Source organism: Hippocampus guttulatus, chromosome 20, assembly GCF_054856545.1.
Source record: "Hippocampus guttulatus isolate MCC_2025c chromosome 20, RoL_Hgut_1.0, whole genome shotgun sequence".
NCBI lineage: Eukaryota > Metazoa > Chordata > Actinopteri > Syngnathiformes > Syngnathidae > Hippocampus > Hippocampus guttulatus.
The window spans coordinates 12,015,001-12,032,570 of record NC_141280.1 but is presented as its reverse complement, the minus strand read 5'-3'; the positions used below and the strand labels follow the sequence as shown (position 1 = coordinate 12,032,570).

Genomic DNA, 17,570 nt, shown 5'->3' with positions numbered 1-17,570 from the left:
AAAAATTCACCCCACCAGTCCACCCCCGACCCGGAAGTGCCTGTCGGCTATAAAGGGGACAATTTTCACTTCTTTTCTCGCTTACGACCATACTACCCCGAGAACGCCCGATCTCGTCCGATCTCGGAAGCTAAGCAGGGTCGGGCCTGGTTAGTACTTGGATGGGAGACCGCCTGGGAATACCAGGTGCTGTAAGCTTTTGCACCCACGTGAACACTCTTTCACATTATTTCGCGGTTCCTTTTCTCCACTTTTTCACCTCAGCCTTAACTGGGAGAGCCACAACGTTGAACTGACATTTTTAAATCTCTTATTGATGTGGTGCACCTCCGCTGGAAAAGCACACTTTTGCAACAGACATCAAGTACCGAGGAGCTGCGTGCTCGCAGCGGACCGTATGCGAGCCTGACAGGCTGAGCGCTCAAACCACCACGGGAGCGGGCCCCTCCTTCGTGCACTCGGAAGGAGGTGAATAAATGAAAAAAATTCACCCCACTACTCCGCCCCCGACCCGGAAGTGCCCTGTCAGCTATAAAGGGGACAATTTTCACTTCTTTTCTCGCTTACGGCCATACTACCCTGAGAACGCCCGATCTCGTCCGATCTCGGAAGCTAAGCAGGGTCGGGCCTGGTTAGTACTTGGATGGGAGACCGCCTGGGAATACCAGGTGCTGTAAGCTTTTGCACCCACCTCCAATTCACAACACAAATCACTGCTCTTGCCTAAAATTTTGGCTTTCATTTGTCATTCAACTTTCACCTATCCTGTGTTTTGAAATCGTTTCCTTCAAGTTGATTTGACAGATCAACGTCTCTTTGGAATAAAATAATGTCCAACAGAGGGAGCCGTCTGCACGCTGCTCGGTCATGATAGCACTTGGACAAGAAGCAGCTTGGGATTTCCGCCTGCTGGATGCTTTTGCACCTCCACTGGAAAAGCAAAATTTTGCAAAAGACATCAAGTACCGAGGAGCTGCGTGCTCGCAGCGGACCGTATGCGAGCCTGACAGGCTGAGCGCTCAAACCACCACGGGAGCGGGCCCCTCCTTCGTGCACTCGCGAGGAGGTGAATAAATGAAAAAAAATCACCCCACTACTCCGCCCCCGACCCGGAAGTGCCCTGTCAGCTATAAAAGGGACAATTTTCACTTCTTTTCTCGCTTACGGCCATACTACCCTGAGAACGCCCGATCTCGTCCGATCTCGGAAGCTAAGCAGGGTCGGGCCTGGTTAGTACTTGGATGGGAGACCGCCTGGGAATACCAGGTGCTGTAAGCTTTTGCACCCACGTGAACACTCTTTCACGTTATTTCGCGCTTCCTTTTCTCCATTTTTTCACCTCAGCCTTAACTGGGAGAGACACAACGTTGAACTGACATTTTTAAATCTCTTATTGATGTGTTGCACCTCCGCTGGAAAAGCACACTTTTGCAACAGACATCAAGTACCGAGGAGCTGCGTGCTCGCAGCGGACCGTATGCGAGCCTGACAGGCTGAGCGCTCAAACCACCACGGGAGCGGGCCCCTCCTTCGTGCACTCGGGAGGAGGTGAATAAATGAAAAAAATTCACCCCACTACTCCGCCCCCGACCCGGAAGTGCCCTGTCTGCTATAAAGGGGACAATTTTCACGTTTTCCCTCGCTTACGGCCATACTACCCTGAGAACGCCCGATCTCGTCCGATCTCGGAAGCTAAGCAGGGTCGGGCCTGGTTAGTACTTGGATGGGAGACCGCCTGGGAATACCAGGTGCTGTAAGCTTTTGCACCCACGTGAACACTCTTTCACGTTATTTCGCGCTACCTTTTCTCCACTTTTTTCACCTCAGCCTTAACTGGGGGACCCTCAACGTTGAACTGATATTTTTAAATCTCTTATTGATGTGTTGCACCTCCGCTGGAAAAGCACACTTTTGCAACAGACATCAAGTACCGAGGAGCTGCGTGCTCGCAGCTGGCCGTATGCGAGCCTGACAGGCTGAGCGCTCAAACCACCACGGGAGCGGGCCCCTCCTTGGTGCACTCGGGAGGAGGTGAATAAATGAAAAAAATTCACCCCACCACTCCGCCCCCGACCCGGAAGTGCCCTGTCAGCTATAAAGGGGAGGATTTTCACTTCTTTTCTCGCTTACGGCCATACTACCCTGAGAACGCCCGATCTCGTCTGATCTCGGAAGCTAAGCAGGGTCGGGCCTGGTTAGTACTTGGATGGGAGACCGCCTGGGAATACCAGGTGCTGTAAGCTTTTGCACCCAGGTGAATACTCTTTCACGTTATTTCGCGCTTCCTTTTCTCCACTTTTTCACCTCAGCCTTAACTGGGAGAGCCACAACGTTGAACTGACATTTTTAAATCTCTTATTGATGTGTTGCACCTCCGCTGGAAAAGCACACTTTTGCAACAGACATCAAGTACCGAGGAGCTGCGTGCTCGCAGCGGACCGTATGCGAGCCTGACAGGCTGAGCGCTGAAACCACCACGGGAGTGGGCCCCTCCTTCGTGCACTCGGGAGGATGTGAATAAATGAAAAAAATTCACCCCACTACTCCGCCCCCGACCCGGAAGTGCCCTGTCACCTATAAAGGGGACAATTTTAACGTCTTTTCTCGCTTACGGCCATACTACCCTGAGAACGCCCGATCTCGTCCGATCTCGGAAGCTAAGCAGGGTCGGGCCTGGTTAGTACTTGGATGGGAGACCGCCTGGGAATACCAGGTGCTGTAAGCTTTTGCACCCACCTCCAATTCACAACACAAATAACTGCTCTTGCCTAAAATTTTGGCTTTCATTTGTCATTCAACTTTTACTTATCCTGTGTTTTGAAATCGTTTCCTTCAAGTTGATTTGACAGATCAACGTCTCTTTGGAATAAAATAATGTCCAACAGAGGGAGCCGTCTGCACGGGGCTCGGTCATGATAGCACTTGTACAAGAAGCAGCTTGGGATTTCCGCCTGCTGGATGCTTTTGCACCTCCACTGGAAAAGCAAATTTTTGCAACAGACATCAAGTACCGAGGAGCTGCGTGCTCGCAGCGGACCGTATGCGAGCCTGACAGGCTGAGCGCTCAAACCACCACGGGAGCGGGCCCCTCCTTCGTGCACTCGGGAGGAGGTGAATAAATGAAAAAAATTCACCTCACCACTCCGCCCCCGACCCGGAAGTGCCCTGTCTGCTATAAAGGGGACAATTTTCACGTTTTCCCTCGCTTACGGCCATACTACCCTGAGAACGCCCGATCTCGTCCGATCTCGGAAGCTAAGCAGGGTCGGGCCTGGTTAGTACTTGGATGGGAGACCGCCTGGGAATACCAGGTGCTGTAAGCTTTTGCACCCACGTGAACACTCTTTCACGTTATTTCGCGCTACCTTTTCTCCACTTTTTTCACCTCAGCCTTAACTGGGGGACCCTCAACGTTGAACTGATATTTTTAAATCTCTTATTGATGTGTTGCACCTCGGCTGGAAAAGCACACTTTCGCAACAGACATCAAGTACCGAGGAGCTGCGTGCTCGCAGCGGACCGTATGCGAGCCTGACAGGCTGAGCGCTCAAACCACCACGGGAGCGGGCCCCTCCTTCGTGCACTCGGGAGGAGGTGAATAAATGAAAAAAATTCACCCCACCAGTCCACCCCCGACCCGGAAGTGCCTGTCGGCTATAAAGGGGACAATTTTCACTTCTTTTCTCGCTTACGACCATACTACCCCGAGAACGCCCGATCTCGTCCGATCTCGGAAGCTAAGCAGGGTCGGGCCTGGTTAGTACTTGGATGGGAGACCGCCTGGGAATACCAGGTGCTGTAAGCTTTTGCACCCACGTGAACACTCTTTCACATTATTTCGCGGTTCCTTTTCTCCACTTTTTCACCTCAGCCTTAACTGGGAGAGCCACAACGTTGAACTGACATTTTTAAATCTCTTATTGATGTGTCGCACCTCCGCTGGAAAAGCACACTTTTGCAACAGACATCAAGTACCGAGGAGCTGCGTGCTCGCAGCGGACCGTATGCGAGCCTGACAGGCTGAGCGCTCAAACCACCACGGGAGCGGGCCCCTCCTTCGTGCACTCGGGAGGAGGTGAATAAATGAAAAAAATTCACCCCACCAGTCCACCCCCGACCCGGAAGTGCCTGTCGGCTATAAAGGGGACAATTTTCACTTCTTTTCTCGCTTACGACCATACTACCCCGAGAACGCCCGATCTCGTCCGATCTCGGAAGCTAAGCAGGGTCGGGCCTGGTTAGTACTTGGATGGGAGACCGCCTGGGAATACCAGGTGCTGTAAGCTTTTGCACCCACGTGAACACTCTTTCACATTATTTCGCGGTTCCTTTTCTCCACTTTTTCACCTCAGCCTTAACTGGGAGAGCCACAACGTTGAACTGACATTTTTAAATCTCTTATTGATGTGGTGCACCTCCGCTGGAAAAGCACACTTTTGCAACAGACATCAAGTACCGAGGAGCTGCGTGCTCGCAGCGGACCGTATGCGAGCCTGACAGGCTGAGCGCTCAAACCACCACGGGAGCGGGCCCCTCCTTCGTGCACTCGGAAGGAGGTGAATAAATGAAAAAAATTCACCCCACTACTCCGCCCCCGACCCGGAAGTGCCCTGTCAGCTATAAAGGGGACAATTTTCACTTCTTTTCTCGCTTACGGCCATACTACCCTGAGAACGCCCGATCTCGTCCGATCTCGGAAGCTAAGCAGGGTCGGGCCTGGTTAGTACTTGGATGGGAGACCGCCTGGGAATACCAGGTGCTGTAAGCTTTTGCACCCACCTCCAATTCACAACACAAATCACTGCTCTTGCCTAAAATTTTGGCTTTCATTTGTCATTCAACTTTCACCTATCCTGTGTTTTGAAATCGTTTCCTTCAAGTTGATTTGACAGATCAACGTCTCTTTGGAATAAAATAATGTCCAACAGAGGGAGCCGTCTGCACGCTGCTCGGTCATGATAGCACTTGGACAAGAAGCAGCTTGGGATTTCCGCCTGCTGGATGCTTTTGCACCTCCACTGGAAAAGCAAAATTTTGCAAAAGACATCAAGTACCGAGGAGCTGCGTGCTCGCAGCGGACCGTATGCGAGCCTGACAGGCTGAGCGCTCAAACCACCACGGGAGCGGGCCCCTCCTTCGTGCACTCGCGAGGAGGTGAATAAATGAAAAAAAATCACCCCACTACTCCGCCCCCGACCCGGAAGTGCCCTGTCAGCTATAAAAGGGACAATTTTCACTTCTTTTCTCGCTTACGGCCATACTACCCTGAGAACGCCCGATCTCGTCCGATCTCGGAAGCTAAGCAGGGTCGGGCCTGGTTAGTACTTGGATGGGAGACCGCCTGGGAATACCAGGTGCTGTAAGCTTTTGCACCCACGTGAACACTCTTTCACGTTATTTCGCGCTTCCTTTTCTCCATTTTTTCACCTCAGCCTTAACTGGGAGAGACACAACGTTGAACTGACATTTTTAAATCTCTTATTGATGTGTTGCACCTCCGCTGGAAAAGCACACTTTTGCAACAGACATCAAGTACCGAGGAGCTGCGTGCTCGCAGCGGACCGTATGCGAGCCTGACAGGCTGAGCGCTCAAACCACCACGGGAGCGGGCCCCTCCTTCGTGCACTCGGGAGGAGGTGAATAAATGAAAAAAATTCACCCCACTACTCCGCCCCCGACCCGGAAGTGCCCTGTCTGCTATAAAGGGGACAATTTTCACGTTTTCCCTCGCTTACGGCCATACTACCCTGAGAACGCCCGATCTCGTCCGATCTCGGAAGCTAAGCAGGGTCGGGCCTGGTTAGTACTTGGATGGGAGACCGCCTGGGAATACCAGGTGCTGTAAGCTTTTGCACCCACGTGAACACTCTTTCACGTTATTTCGCGCTACCTTTTCTCCACTTTTTTCACCTCAGCCTTAACTGGGGGACCCTCAACGTTGAACTGATATTTTTAAATCTCTTATTGATGTGTTGCACCTCCGCTGGAAAAGCACACTTTTGCAACAGACATCAAGTACCGAGGAGCTGCGTGCTCGCAGCTGGCCGTATGCGAGCCTGACAGGCTGAGCGCTCAAACCACCACGGGAGCGGGCCCCTCCTTGGTGCACTCGGGAGGAGGTGAATAAATGAAAAAAATTCACCCCACCACTCCGCCCCCGACCCGGAAGTGCCCTGTCAGCTATAAAGGGGAGGATTTTCACTTCTTTTCTCGCTTACGGCCATACTACCCTGAGAACGCCCGATCTCGTCTGATCTCGGAAGCTAAGCAGGGTCGGGCCTGGTTAGTACTTGGATGGGAGACCGCCTGGGAATACCAGGTGCTGTAAGCTTTTGCACCCAGGTGAATACTCTTTCACGTTATTTCGCGCTTCCTTTTCTCCACTTTTTCACCTCAGCCTTAACTGGGAGAGCCACAACGTTGAACTGACATTTTTAAATCTCTTATTGATGTGTTGCACCTCCGCTGGAAAAGCACACTTTTGCAACAGACATCAAGTACCGAGGAGCTGCGTGCTCGCAGCGGACCGTATGCGAGCCTGACAGGCTGAGCGCTGAAACCACCACGGGAGTGGGCCCCTCCTTCGTGCACTCGGGAGGATGTGAATAAATGAAAAAAATTCACCCCACTACTCCGCCCCCGACCCGGAAGTGCCCTGTCACCTATAAAGGGGACAATTTTAACGTCTTTTCTCGCTTACGGCCATACTACCCTGAGAACGCCCGATCTCGTCCGATCTCGGAAGCTAAGCAGGGTCGGGCCTGGTTAGTACTTGGATGGGAGACCGCCTGGGAATACCAGGTGCTGTAAGCTTTTGCACCCACCTCCAATTCACAACACAAATCACTGCTCTTGCCTAAAATTTTGGCTTTCATTTGTCATTCAACTTTTACTTATCCTGTGTTTTGAAATCGTTTCCTTCAAGTTGATTTGACAGATCAACGTCTCTTTGGAATAAAATAATGTCCAACAGAGGGAGCCGTCTGCACGGGGCTCGGTCATGATAGCACTTGTACAAGAAGCAGCTTGGGATTTCCGCCTGCTGGATGCTTTTGCACCTCCACTGGAAAAGCAAATTTTTGCAACAGACATCAAGTACCGAGGAGCTGCGTGCTCGCAGCGGACCGTATGCGAGCCTGACAGGCTGAGCGCTCAAACCACCACGGGAGCGGGCCCCTCCTTCGTGCACTCGGGAGGAGGTGAATAAATGAAAAAAATTCACCTCACCACTCCGCCCCCGACCCGGAAGTGCCCTGTCTGCTATAAAGGGGACAATTTTCACGTTTTCCCTCGCTTACGGCCATACTACCCTGAGAACGCCCGATCTCGTCCGATCTCGGAAGCTAAGCAGGGTCGGGCCTGGTTAGTACTTGGATGGGAGACCGCCTGGGAATACCAGGTGCTGTAAGCTTTTGCACCCACGTGAACACTCTTTCACGTTATTTCGCGCTACCTTTTCTCCACTTTTTTCACCTCAGCCTTAACTGGGGGACCCTCAACGTTGAACTGATATTTTTAAATCTCTTATTGATGTGTTGCACCTCGGCTGGAAAAGCACACTTTCGCAACAGACATCAAGTACCGAGGAGCTGCGTGCTCGCAGCGGACCGTATGCGAGCCTGACAGGCTGAGCGCTCAAACCACCACGGGAGCGGGCCCCTCCTTCGTGCACTCGGGAGGAGGTGAATAAATGAAAAAAATTCACCCCACCAGTCCACCCCCGACCCGGAAGTGCCTGTCGGCTATAAAGGGGACAATTTTCACTTCTTTTCTCGCTTACGACCATACTACCCCGAGAACGCCCGATCTCGTCCGATCTCGGAAGCTAAGCAGGGTCGGGCCTGGTTAGTACTTGGATGGGAGACCGCCTGGGAATACCAGGTGCTGTAAGCTTTTGCACCCACGTGAACACTCTTTCACATTATTTCGCGGTTCCTTTTCTCCACTTTTTCACCTCAGCCTTAACTGGGAGAGCCACAACGTTGAACTGACATTTTTAAATCTCTTATTGATGTGTCGCACCTCCGCTGGAAAAGCACACTTTTGCAACAGACATCAAGTACCGAGGAGCTGCGTGCTCGCAGCGGACCGTATGCGAGCCTGACAGGCTGAGCGCTCAAACCACCACGGGAGCGGGCCCCTCCTTCGTGCACTCGCGAGGAGGTGAATAAATGAAAAAAAATCACCCCACTACTCCGCCCCCGACCCGGAAGTGCCCTGTCGGCTATAAAGGGGACAATTTTCACTTCTTTTCTCGCTTACGACCATACTACCCCGAGAACGCCCGATCTCGTCCGATCTCGGAAGCTTAGCAGGGTCGGGCCTGGTTAGTACTTGGATGGGAGACCGCCTGGGAATACCAGGTGCTGTAAGCTTTTGCACCCACGTGAACACTCTTTCACGTTATTTCGCGCTTCCTTTTCTCCATTTTTTCACCTCAGCCTTAACTGGGAGAGACACAACGTTGAACTGACATTTTTAAATCTCTTATTGATGTGTTGCACCTCCGCTGGAAAAGCACACTTTTGCAACAGACATCAAGTACCGAGGAGCTGCGTGCTCGCAGCGGACCGTATGCGAGCCTGACAGGCTGAGCGCTCAAACCACCACGGGAGCGGGCCCCTCCTTCGTGCACTCGGGAGGAGGTGAATAAATGAAAAAAATTCACCCCACTACTCCGCCCCCGACCCGGAAGTGCCCTGTCTGCTATAAAGGGGACAATTTTCACTTCTTTTCTCGCTTACGGCCATACTACCCTGAGAACGCCCGATCTCGTCCGATCTCGGAAGCTAAGCAGGGTCGGGCCTGGTTAGTACTTGGATGGGAGACCGCCTGGGAATACCAGGTGCTGTAAGCTTTTGCACCCACGTGAACACTCTTTCACGTTATTTCGCGCTACCTTTTCTCCACTTTTTTCACCTCAGCCTTAACTGGGGGACCCTCAACGTTGAACTGATATTTTTAAATCTCTTATTGATGTGTTGCACCTCCGCTGGAAAAGCACACTTTTGCAACAGACATCAAGTACCGAGGAGCTGCGTGCTCGCAGCTGGCCGTATGCGAGCCTGACAGGCTGAGCGCTCAAACCACCACGGGAGCGGGCCCCTCCTTCGTGCACTCGCGAGGAGGTGAATAAATGAAAAAAATTCACCCCACTACTGCGCCCCCGACCCGGAAGTGCCCTGTCAGCTATAAAAGGGACAATTTTCACTTCTTTTCTCGCTTACGGCCATACTACCCTGAGAACGCCCGATCTCGTCCGATCTCGGAAGCTAAGCAGGGTCGGGCCTGGTTAGTACTTGGATGGGAGACCGCCTGGGAATACCAGGTGCTGTAAGCTTTTGCACCCACGTGAACACTCTTTCACGTTATTTCGCGCTTCCTTTTCTCCATTTTTTCACCTCAGCCTTAACTGGGAGAGACACAACGTTGAACTGACATTTTTAAATCTCTTATTGATGTGTTGCACCTCCGCTGGAAAAGCACACTTTTGCAACAGACATCAAGTACCGAGGAGCTGCGTGCTCGCAGCGGACCGTATGCGAGCCTGACAGGCTGAGCGCTCAAACCACCACGGGAGCGGGCCCCTCCTTGGTGCACTCGGGAGGAGGTGAATAAATGAAAAAAATTCACCCCACCACTCCGCCCCCGACCCGGAAGTGCCCTGTCAGCTATAAAGGGGAGGATTTTCACTTCTTTTCTCGCTTACGGCCATACTACCCTGAGAACGCCCGATATCGTCTGATCTCGGAAGCTAAGCAGGGTCGGGCCTGGTTAGTACTTGGATGGGAGACCGCCTGGGAATACCAGGTGCTGTAAGCTTTTGCACCCAGGTGAATACTCTTTCACGTTATTTCGCGCTTCCTTTTCTCCACTTTTTCACCTCAGCCTTAACTGGGAGAGCCACAACGTTGAACTGACATTTTTAAATCTCTTATTGATGTGTTGCACCTCCGCTGGAAAAGCACACTTTTGCAACAGACATCAAGTACCGAGGAGCTGCGTGCTCGCAGCGGACCGTATGCGAGCCTGACAGGCTGAGCGCTGAAACCACCACGGGAGTGGGCCCCTCCTTCGTGCACTCGGGAGGATGTGAATAAATGAAAAAAATTCACCCCACTACTCCGCCCCCGACCCGGAAGTGCCCTGTCACCTATAAAGGGGACAATTTTAACGTCTTTTCTCGCTTACGGCCATACTACCCTGAGAACGCCCGATCTCGTCCGATCTCGGAAGCTAAGCAGGGTCGGGCCTGGTTAGTACTTGGATGGGAGACCGCCTGGGAATACCAGGTGCTGTAAGCTTTTGCACCCACCTCCAATTCACAACACAAATCACTGCTCTTGCCTAAAATTTTGGCTTTCATTTGTCATTCAACTTTTACTTATCCTGTGTTTTGAAATCGTTTCCTTCAAGTTGATTTGACAGATCAACGTCTCTTTGGAATAAAATAATGTCCAACAGAGGGAGCCGTCTGCACGGGGCTCGGTCATGATAGCACTTGTACAAGAAGCAGCTTGGGATTTCCGCCTGCTGGATGCTTTTGCACCTCCACTGGAAAAGCAAATTTTTGCAACAGACATCAAGTACCGAGGAGCTGCGTGCTCGCAGCGGACCGTATGCGAGCCTGACAGGCTGAGCGCTCAAACCACCACGGGAGCGGGCCCCTCCTTCGTGCACTCGGGAGGAGGTGAATAAATGAAAAAAATTCACCTCACCACTCCGCCCCCGACCCGGAAGTGCCCTGTCTGCTATAAAGGGGACAATTTTCACGTTTTCCCTCGCTTACGGCCATACTACCCTGAGAACGCCCGATCTCGTCCGATCTCGGAAGCTAAGCAGGGTCGGGCCTGGTTAGTACTTGGATGGGAGACCGCCTGGGAATACCAGGTGCTGTAAGCTTTTGCACCCACGTGAACACTCTTTCACGTTATTTCGCGCTACCTTTTCTCCACTTTTTTCACCTCAGCCTTAACTGGGAGAGCCACAACGTTGAACTGACATTTTTAAATCTCTTATTGATGTGTTGCACCTCCGCTGGAAAAGCACACTTTTGCAACAGACATCAAGTACCGAGGAGCTGCGTGCTCGCAGCTGGCCGTATGCGAGCCTGACAGGCTGAGCGCTCAAACCACCACGGGAGCGGGCCCCTCCTTCGTGCACTCGCGAGGAGGTGAATAAATGAAAAGAATTCACCCCACTACTGCGCCCCCGACCCGGAAGTGCCCCTTCAGCTATAAAGGGGACAATTTTCACTTCTTTTCTCGCTTACGGCCATACTACCCTGAGAACATCCGATCTCGTCCGATCTCGGAAGCTAAGCAGGGTCGGGCCTGGTTAGTACTTGGATGGGAGACCCCCTGGGAATACCAGGTGCTGTAAGCTTTTGCACCCACGTGAACACTCTTTCACGTTATTTCGCGCTTCCTTTTCTCCACTTTTTCACCTCAGCCTTAACTGGGAGAGCCACAACGTTGAACTGACATTTTTAAATCTCTTATTGATGTGTTGCACCTCCGCTGGAAAAGCACACTTTTGCAACAGACATCAAGTACCGAGGAGCTGCGTGCTCGCAGCGGACCGTATGCGAGCCTGACAGGCTGAGCGCTCAAACCACCAGGGGAGCGGGCCCCTCCTTGGTGCACTCGGGAGGAGGTGAATAAATGAAAAAAATTCACCCCACCACTCCGCCCCCGACCCGGAAGTGCCCTGTCAGCTATAAAGGGGACGATTTTCACTTCTTTTCTCGCTTACGGCCATACTACCCTGAGAACGCCCGATCTCGTCTGATCTCGGAAGCTAAGCAGGGTCGGGCCTGGTTAGTACTTGGATGGGAGACCGCCTGGGAATACCAGGTGCTGTAAGCTTTTGCACCCACCTCCAATTCACAACACAAATCACTGCTCTTGCCTAAAATTTTGGCTTTCATTTGTCATTCAACTTTTACTTATCCTGTGTTTTGAAATCGTTTCCTTCAAGTTGATTTGACAGATCAACGTCTCTTTGGAATAAATTAATGTCCAACAGAGGGAGCCGTCTGCACGGGGCTCGGTCATGATAGCACTTGGACAAGAAGCAGCTTGGGATTTCCGCCTGCTGGATGCTTTTGCACCTCCACTGGAAAAGCAAATTTTTGCAACAGACATCAAGTACCGAGGAGCTGCGTGCTCGCAGGGGACCGTTTGCGAGCCTGACAGGCTGAGCGCTCAAACCACCACGGGAGCGGGCCCCTCCTTCGTGCACTTGCGAGGAGGTGAATAAATGAAAAAAAATCACCCCACTACTCCACCCCCGACCCGGAAGTGCCCTGTCAGCTATAAAGGGGACAATTTTCACTTCTTTTCTCGCTTACGGCCATACTACCCTGAGAACGCCCGATCTCGTCCGATCTCGGAAGCTAAGCAGGGTCGGGCCTGGTTAGTACTTGGATGGGAGACCGCCTGGGAATACCAGGTGCTGTAAGCTTTTGCACCCACCTCCAATTCACAACACAAATCACTGCTCTTGCCTAAAATTTTGGCTTTCATTTGTCATTCAACTTTCACTTATCCTGTGTTTTGAAATCGTTTCCTTCAAGTTGATTTGACAGATCAACATCTCTTTGGAATAAAATAATGTCCAACAGAGAGAGCCGTCTGCCCGGTCCTCGGTCCTGATAGCACTTGGACAAGAAGCAGCTTGGGATTTCCGCCTGCTGCATGCTTTTGCACCTCCACTGGAAAAGCAAATTTTTGCAACAGACATCAAGTACCGAGGAGCTGCGTGCTCGCAGCGGACCGTATGCGAGCCTGACAGGCTGAGCGCTCAAACCACCACGGGAGCGGGCCCCTCCTTCGTGCACCCGCGAGGAGGTGAATAAATAAAAAAAAAAATCACCCCACTACTCCGCCCCCGACCCGGAAGTGCCCTGTCAGCTATAAAGGAGACAATTTTAACTTCTTTTCTCGCTTACGGCCATACTACCCTGAGAACGCCCGATCTCGTCCGATCTCGGAAGCTAAGCTGGGTCGGGCCTGGTTAGTACTTGGATGGGAGACCGCCTGGGAATACCAGGTGCTGTAAGCTTTTGCACCCACGTGAACACTCTTTCACGTTATTTCGCGCTACCTTTTCTCCACTTTTTTCACCTCAGCCTTAACTGGGGGACCCTCAACGTTGAACTGATATTTTTAAATCTCTTATTGATGTGTTGCACCTCCGCTGGAAAAGCACACTTTTGCAACAGACATCAAGTACCGAGGAGCTGCGTGCTCGCAGCGGACCGTATGCGAGCCTGACAGGCTGAGCGCTCAAACCACCACGGGAGCGGGCCCCTCCTTCGTGCACTCGGGAGGAGGTAAATAAATGAAAAAAATTCACCCCACCACTCCGCCCCCGACCCGGAAGTGCCCTGTCTGCTATAAAGGGGACAATTTTCACGTTTTCCCTCGCTTACGGCCATACTACCCTGGGAACGCCCGATCTCGTCCGATCTCGGAAGCTAAGCAGGGTCGGGCCTGGTTAGTACTTGGATGGGAGACCGCCTGGGAATACCAAGTGCTGTAAGCTTTTGCACCCACGTGAACACTCTTTCACTTTATTTCGCGCTACCTTTTCTCCACTTTTTTCACCTCAGCCTTAACTGGGGGACCCACAACGTTGAACTGATATTTTTAAATCTCTTATTGATGTGTTGCACCTCCGCTGGAAAAGCACACTTTTGCAACAGACATCAAGTACCGAGGAGCTGCGTGCTCGCAGCGGACCGTATGCGAGCCTGACAGGCTGAGCGCTCAAACCACCACGGGAGCGTGCCCCTCCTTCGTGCACTCGGGAGGAGGTGAATAAATGAAAAAAATTCACCCCACCACTCCACCCCCGACCCGGAAGTGCCCTGTCAGCTATAAAGGGGACGATTTTCACTTCTTTTCTCGCTTACGGCCATACTACCCTGAGAACGCCCGATCTCGTCCGATCTCGGAAGCTAAGCAGGGTCGGCCCTGGTTAGTACTTGGATGGGAGACCGCCTGGGAATACCAGGTGCTGTAAGCTTTTGCACCCACGTGAACACTCTTTCACGTTATTTCGCGCTACCTTTTCTCCACTTTTTTCACCTCAGCCTTAACTGGGGGACCCTCAACGTTGAACTGATATTTTTAAATCTCTTATTGATGTGTTGCACCTCCGCTGGAAAAGCACACTTTTGCAACAGACATCAAGTACCGAGGAGCTGCGTGCTCGCAGCTGGCCGTATGCGAGCCTGACAGGCTGAGCGCTCAAACCACCACGGGAGCGGGCCCCTCCTTCGTGCACTCGCGAGGAGGTGAATAAATGAAAAAAATTCACCCCACTACTACGCCCCCGACCCGGAAGTGCCCTGTCAGCTATAAAGGGGACAATTTTCACTTCTTTTCTCGCTTACGGCCATACTACCCTGAGAACGCCCGATCTCGTCCGATCTCGGAAGCTAAGCAGGGTCGGGCCTGGTTAGTACTTGGATGGGAGACCGCCTGGGAATACCAGGTGCTGTAAGCTTTTGCACCCACGTGAACACTCTTTCACGTTATTTCGCGCTACCTTTTCTCCACTTTTTTCACCTCAGCCTTAACTGGGGGACCCACAACGTTGAACTGAAAATTTTAAATCTCTTATTGATGTGTTGCACCTCCGCTGGAAAAGCACACTTTTGCAACAGACATCAAGTACCGAGGAGCTGCGTGCTCGCAGCGGGCCGTATGCGAGCCTGACAGGCTGAGCGCTCAAACCACCACGGGAGCGGGCCCCTCCTTCGTGCACTCGCGAGGAGGTGAATAAATGAAAAAAAATCACCCCACTACTGCGCCCCCGACCCGGAAGTGCCCTGTCAGCTATAAAGGGGACAATTTTCACTTCTTTTCTCGCTTACGGCCATACTACCCTGAGAACGCCCGATCTCGGAAGCTAAGCAGGGTCGGGCCTGGTTAGTACTTGGATGGGAGACCGCCTGGGAATACCAGGTGCTGTAAGCTTTTGCACCCACCTCCAATTCACAACACAAATCACTGCTCTTGCCTAAAATTTTGGCTTTCATTTGTCATTCAACTTTCACCTATCCTGTGTTTTGAAATCGTTTCCTTCAAGTTGATTTGACAGATCAACGTCTCTTTGGAATAAAATAATGTCCAACAGAGGGAGCCGTCTGCACGCTGCTCGGTCATGATAGCACTTGGACAAGAAGCAGCTTGGGATTTCCGCCTGCTGGATGCTTTTGCACCTCCACTGGAAAAGCAAAATTTTGCAAAAGACATCAAGTACCGAGGAGCTGCGTGCTCGCAGCGGACCGTATGCGAGCCTGACAGGCTGAGCGCTCAAACCACCACGGGAGCGGGCCCCTCCTTCGTGCACTCGCGAGGAGGTGAATAAATGAAAAAAAATCACCCCACTACTCCGCCCCCGACCCGGAAGTGCCCTGTCAGCTATAAAAGGGACAATTTTCACTTCTTTTCTCGCTTACGGCCATACTACCCTGAGAACGCCCGATCGCGTCCGATCTCGGAAGCTAAGCAGGGTCGGGCCTGGTTAGTACTTGGATGGGAGACCGCCTGGGAATACCAGGTGCTGTAAGCTTTTGCACCCACGTGAACACTCTTTCACGTTATTTCGCGCTTCCTTTTCTCCATTTTTTCACCTCAGCCTTAACTGATGGAGACACAACGTTGAACTGACATTTTTAAATCTCTTATTGATGTGTTGCACCTCCGCTGGAAAAGCACACTTTTGCAACAGACATCAAGTACCGAGGAGCTGCGTGCTCGCAGCGGACCGTATGCGAGCCTGACAGGCTGAGCGCTCAAACCACCACGGGAGCGGGCCCCTCCTTCGTGCACTCGGGAGGAGGTGAATAAATGAAAAAAATTCACCCCACTACTCCGCCCCCGACCCGGAAGTGCCCTGTCTGCTATAAAGGGGACAATTTTCACGTTTTCCCTCGCTTACGGCCATACTACCCTGAGAACGCCCGATCTCGTCCGATCTCGGAAGCTAAGCAGGGTCGGGCCTGGTTAGTACTTGGATGGGAGACCGCCTGGGAATACCAGGTGCTGTAAGCTTTTGCACCCACGTGAACACTCTTTCACGTTATTTCGCGCTACCTTTTCTCCACTTTTTTCACCTCAGCCTTAACTGGGGGACCCTCAACGTTGAACTGATATTTTTAAATCTCTTATTGATGTGTCGCACCTCCGCTGGAAAAGCACACTTTTGCAACAGACATCAAGTACCGAGGAGCTGCGTGCTCGCAGCGGGCCGTATGCGAGCCTGACAGGCTGAGCGCCCAAACCACCACGGGAGCGGGCCCCTCCTTCGTGCACTCGGGAGGAGGTGAATAAATGAAAAAAATTCACCCCACTACTCCACCCCCCGACCCGGAAGTTCCTGTCGGCTATAAAGGGGACAATTTTCACTTCTTTTCTCGCTTACGACCATACTACCCCGAGAACGCCCGATCTCGTCCGATCTCGGAAGCTAAGCAGGGTCGGGCCTGGTTAGTACTTGGATGGGAGACCGCCTGGGAATACCAGGTGCTGTAAGCTTTTGCACCCACGTGAACACTCTTTCACGTTATTTCGCGCTTCCTTTTCTCCACTTTTTCACCTCAGCCTTAACTGGGAGAGCCACAACGTTGAACTGACATTTTGAAATCTCTTATTGATGTGGTGCACCTCCGCTGGAAAAGCACACTTTTGCAACAGACATCAAGTACCGAGGAGCTGCGTGCTCGCAGCGGACCGTATGCGAGCCTGACAGGCTGAGCGCTCAAACCACCACGGGAGCGGGCCCCTCCTTCGTGCACTCGGGAGGAGGTGAATAAATGAAAAGAATTCACCCCACCACTCCACCCCCGACCCGGAAGTGCCTGTCAGCTATAAAGGGGACAATTTTCACTTCTTTTCTCGCTTACGGCCATACTACCCTGAGAACGCCCGATCTCGTCCGATCTCGGAAGCTAAGCAGGGTCGGGCCTGGTTAGTACTTGGATGGGAGACCGCCTGGGAATACCAGGTGCTGTAAGCTTTTGCACCCACCTCCAATTCACAACACAAATCACTGCTCTTGCCTAAAATTTTGGCTTTCATTTGTCATTCAACTTTCACTTATCCTGTGTTTTGAAATCGTTTCCTTCAAGTTGATTTGACAGATCAACGTCTCTTTGGAATAAAATAATGTCCAACAGAGAGAGCCGTCTGCACGCTGCTCGGTCATGATAGCACTTGGACAAGAAGCAGCTTGGGATTTCCGCCTGCTGGATGCTTTTGCACCTCCACTGGAAAAGCAAAATTTTGCAACAGACATCAAGTACCGAGGAGCTGCGTGCTCGCAGCGGACCGTATGCGAGCCTGACAGGCTGAGCGCTCAAACCACCACGGGAGCGGGCCCCTCCTTCGTGCACTCGCGAGGAGGTGAATAAATGAAAAAAAATCACCCCACGACTCCGCCCCCGACCCGGAAGTGCCCTGTCAGCTATAAAAGGGACAATTTTCACTTCTTTTCTCGCTTACGGCCATACTACCCTGAGAACGCCCGATCTCGTCCGATCTCGGAAGCTAAGCTGG

The 17,570-nt window shown here is 52.1% G+C and overlaps 34 non-coding genes and 1 pseudogene across 34 annotated transcripts in view; all 35 read left to right on the top strand.

Annotated features, from left to right (window-relative positions):
• Positions 1 to 79: 79 nt before the first annotated feature.
• LOC147188985 (5S ribosomal RNA) lies at positions 80 to 198 on the top strand. Its single transcript, XR_015098344.1, has one exon. It is a non-coding gene; the product is annotated as a 5S ribosomal RNA (ribosomal RNA).
• A 363-nt stretch (positions 199 to 561) lies between these two features.
• On the top strand, positions 562 to 680 carry LOC147188984 (5S ribosomal RNA). The gene has a single exon (XR_015098842.1). It is a non-coding gene; the product is annotated as a 5S ribosomal RNA (ribosomal RNA).
• Positions 681 to 1,159: 479 nt separating this feature from the next.
• On the top strand, positions 1,160 to 1,278 carry LOC147188983 (5S ribosomal RNA). The gene has a single exon (XR_015098841.1). It is a non-coding gene; the product is annotated as a 5S ribosomal RNA (ribosomal RNA).
• A 363-nt stretch (positions 1,279 to 1,641) lies between these two features.
• On the top strand, positions 1,642 to 1,760 carry LOC147188982 (5S ribosomal RNA). Its single transcript, XR_015098840.1, has one exon. It is a non-coding gene; the product is annotated as a 5S ribosomal RNA (ribosomal RNA).
• A 364-nt stretch (positions 1,761 to 2,124) lies between these two features.
• Positions 2,125 to 2,243, top strand: LOC147188981 (5S ribosomal RNA). The gene has a single exon (XR_015097862.1). It is a non-coding gene; the product is annotated as a 5S ribosomal RNA (ribosomal RNA).
• A 363-nt stretch (positions 2,244 to 2,606) lies between these two features.
• On the top strand, positions 2,607 to 2,725 carry LOC147188980 (5S ribosomal RNA). Its single transcript, XR_015098838.1, has one exon. It is a non-coding gene; the product is annotated as a 5S ribosomal RNA (ribosomal RNA).
• A 479-nt stretch (positions 2,726 to 3,204) lies between these two features.
• LOC147188979 (5S ribosomal RNA) lies at positions 3,205 to 3,323 on the top strand. Its single transcript, XR_015098837.1, has one exon. It is a non-coding gene; the product is annotated as a 5S ribosomal RNA (ribosomal RNA).
• Positions 3,324 to 3,686: 363 nt separating this feature from the next.
• LOC147188978 (5S ribosomal RNA) lies at positions 3,687 to 3,805 on the top strand. Its single transcript, XR_015098343.1, has one exon. It is a non-coding gene; the product is annotated as a 5S ribosomal RNA (ribosomal RNA).
• A 362-nt stretch (positions 3,806 to 4,167) lies between these two features.
• On the top strand, positions 4,168 to 4,286 carry LOC147188977 (5S ribosomal RNA). The gene has a single exon (XR_015098342.1). It is a non-coding gene; the product is annotated as a 5S ribosomal RNA (ribosomal RNA).
• A 363-nt stretch (positions 4,287 to 4,649) lies between these two features.
• LOC147188976 (5S ribosomal RNA) lies at positions 4,650 to 4,768 on the top strand. The gene has a single exon (XR_015098836.1). It is a non-coding gene; the product is annotated as a 5S ribosomal RNA (ribosomal RNA).
• Positions 4,769 to 5,247: 479 nt separating this feature from the next.
• Positions 5,248 to 5,366, top strand: LOC147188975 (5S ribosomal RNA). Its single transcript, XR_015098835.1, has one exon. It is a non-coding gene; the product is annotated as a 5S ribosomal RNA (ribosomal RNA).
• A 363-nt stretch (positions 5,367 to 5,729) lies between these two features.
• Positions 5,730 to 5,848, top strand: LOC147188974 (5S ribosomal RNA). Its single transcript, XR_015098834.1, has one exon. It is a non-coding gene; the product is annotated as a 5S ribosomal RNA (ribosomal RNA).
• Positions 5,849 to 6,212: 364 nt separating this feature from the next.
• LOC147188973 (5S ribosomal RNA) lies at positions 6,213 to 6,331 on the top strand. The gene has a single exon (XR_015097861.1). It is a non-coding gene; the product is annotated as a 5S ribosomal RNA (ribosomal RNA).
• Positions 6,332 to 6,694: 363 nt separating this feature from the next.
• On the top strand, positions 6,695 to 6,813 carry LOC147188972 (5S ribosomal RNA). The gene has a single exon (XR_015098833.1). It is a non-coding gene; the product is annotated as a 5S ribosomal RNA (ribosomal RNA).
• A 479-nt stretch (positions 6,814 to 7,292) lies between these two features.
• On the top strand, positions 7,293 to 7,411 carry LOC147188971 (5S ribosomal RNA). The gene has a single exon (XR_015098832.1). It is a non-coding gene; the product is annotated as a 5S ribosomal RNA (ribosomal RNA).
• Positions 7,412 to 7,774: 363 nt separating this feature from the next.
• LOC147188970 (5S ribosomal RNA) lies at positions 7,775 to 7,893 on the top strand. Its single transcript, XR_015098340.1, has one exon. It is a non-coding gene; the product is annotated as a 5S ribosomal RNA (ribosomal RNA).
• A 363-nt stretch (positions 7,894 to 8,256) lies between these two features.
• On the top strand, positions 8,257 to 8,375 carry LOC147188969 (5S ribosomal RNA). The gene has a single exon (XR_015098484.1). It is a non-coding gene; the product is annotated as a 5S ribosomal RNA (ribosomal RNA).
• A 363-nt stretch (positions 8,376 to 8,738) lies between these two features.
• LOC147188968 (5S ribosomal RNA) lies at positions 8,739 to 8,857 on the top strand. The gene has a single exon (XR_015098831.1). It is a non-coding gene; the product is annotated as a 5S ribosomal RNA (ribosomal RNA).
• A 364-nt stretch (positions 8,858 to 9,221) lies between these two features.
• LOC147188967 (5S ribosomal RNA) lies at positions 9,222 to 9,340 on the top strand. The gene has a single exon (XR_015098830.1). It is a non-coding gene; the product is annotated as a 5S ribosomal RNA (ribosomal RNA).
• A 363-nt stretch (positions 9,341 to 9,703) lies between these two features.
• On the top strand, positions 9,704 to 9,822 carry LOC147188966 (5S ribosomal RNA). Its single transcript, XR_015098314.1, has one exon. It is a non-coding gene; the product is annotated as a 5S ribosomal RNA (ribosomal RNA).
• Positions 9,823 to 10,185: 363 nt separating this feature from the next.
• Positions 10,186 to 10,304, top strand: LOC147188965 (5S ribosomal RNA). Its single transcript, XR_015098829.1, has one exon. It is a non-coding gene; the product is annotated as a 5S ribosomal RNA (ribosomal RNA).
• Positions 10,305 to 10,783: 479 nt separating this feature from the next.
• Positions 10,784 to 10,902, top strand: LOC147188964 (5S ribosomal RNA). Its single transcript, XR_015098827.1, has one exon. It is a non-coding gene; the product is annotated as a 5S ribosomal RNA (ribosomal RNA).
• Positions 10,903 to 11,266: 364 nt separating this feature from the next.
• On the top strand, positions 11,267 to 11,385 carry LOC147188963 (5S ribosomal RNA). The gene has a single exon (XR_015097867.1). It is a non-coding gene; the product is annotated as a 5S ribosomal RNA (ribosomal RNA).
• Positions 11,386 to 11,748: 363 nt separating this feature from the next.
• On the top strand, positions 11,749 to 11,867 carry LOC147188962 (5S ribosomal RNA). Its single transcript, XR_015097860.1, has one exon. It is a non-coding gene; the product is annotated as a 5S ribosomal RNA (ribosomal RNA).
• A 479-nt stretch (positions 11,868 to 12,346) lies between these two features.
• Positions 12,347 to 12,465, top strand: LOC147188961 (5S ribosomal RNA). Its single transcript, XR_015098826.1, has one exon. It is a non-coding gene; the product is annotated as a 5S ribosomal RNA (ribosomal RNA).
• A 481-nt stretch (positions 12,466 to 12,946) lies between these two features.
• LOC147188960 (5S ribosomal RNA) lies at positions 12,947 to 13,065 on the top strand. Its single transcript, XR_015097976.1, has one exon. It is a non-coding gene; the product is annotated as a 5S ribosomal RNA (ribosomal RNA).
• A 364-nt stretch (positions 13,066 to 13,429) lies between these two features.
• Positions 13,430 to 13,548, top strand: LOC147188959 (5S ribosomal RNA). The gene has a single exon (XR_015098180.1). It is a non-coding gene; the product is annotated as a 5S ribosomal RNA (ribosomal RNA).
• Positions 13,549 to 13,912: 364 nt separating this feature from the next.
• On the top strand, positions 13,913 to 14,031 carry LOC147188958 (5S ribosomal RNA). Its single transcript, XR_015098174.1, has one exon. It is a non-coding gene; the product is annotated as a 5S ribosomal RNA (ribosomal RNA).
• Positions 14,032 to 14,395: 364 nt separating this feature from the next.
• Positions 14,396 to 14,514, top strand: LOC147188957 (5S ribosomal RNA). Its single transcript, XR_015098825.1, has one exon. It is a non-coding gene; the product is annotated as a 5S ribosomal RNA (ribosomal RNA).
• A 364-nt stretch (positions 14,515 to 14,878) lies between these two features.
• Positions 14,879 to 14,987, top strand: LOC147188956 (5S ribosomal RNA; annotated as a pseudogene).
• A 479-nt stretch (positions 14,988 to 15,466) lies between these two features.
• On the top strand, positions 15,467 to 15,585 carry LOC147188955 (5S ribosomal RNA). The gene has a single exon (XR_015097924.1). It is a non-coding gene; the product is annotated as a 5S ribosomal RNA (ribosomal RNA).
• Positions 15,586 to 15,948: 363 nt separating this feature from the next.
• Positions 15,949 to 16,067, top strand: LOC147188954 (5S ribosomal RNA). The gene has a single exon (XR_015098824.1). It is a non-coding gene; the product is annotated as a 5S ribosomal RNA (ribosomal RNA).
• Positions 16,068 to 16,431: 364 nt separating this feature from the next.
• LOC147188953 (5S ribosomal RNA) lies at positions 16,432 to 16,550 on the top strand. Its single transcript, XR_015098339.1, has one exon. It is a non-coding gene; the product is annotated as a 5S ribosomal RNA (ribosomal RNA).
• Positions 16,551 to 16,912: 362 nt separating this feature from the next.
• LOC147188952 (5S ribosomal RNA) lies at positions 16,913 to 17,031 on the top strand. Its single transcript, XR_015098823.1, has one exon. It is a non-coding gene; the product is annotated as a 5S ribosomal RNA (ribosomal RNA).
• A 479-nt stretch (positions 17,032 to 17,510) lies between these two features.
• The window catches only part of LOC147188951 (5S ribosomal RNA), a 119-nt gene continuing 59 nt past the window's right edge, over positions 17,511 to 17,570 (top strand). The window contains exon 1 of the ribosomal RNA XR_015098482.1: positions 17,511 to 17,570. This exon is cut by the window's right edge and continues 59 nt beyond it. This is a non-coding gene — a ribosomal RNA (5S ribosomal RNA).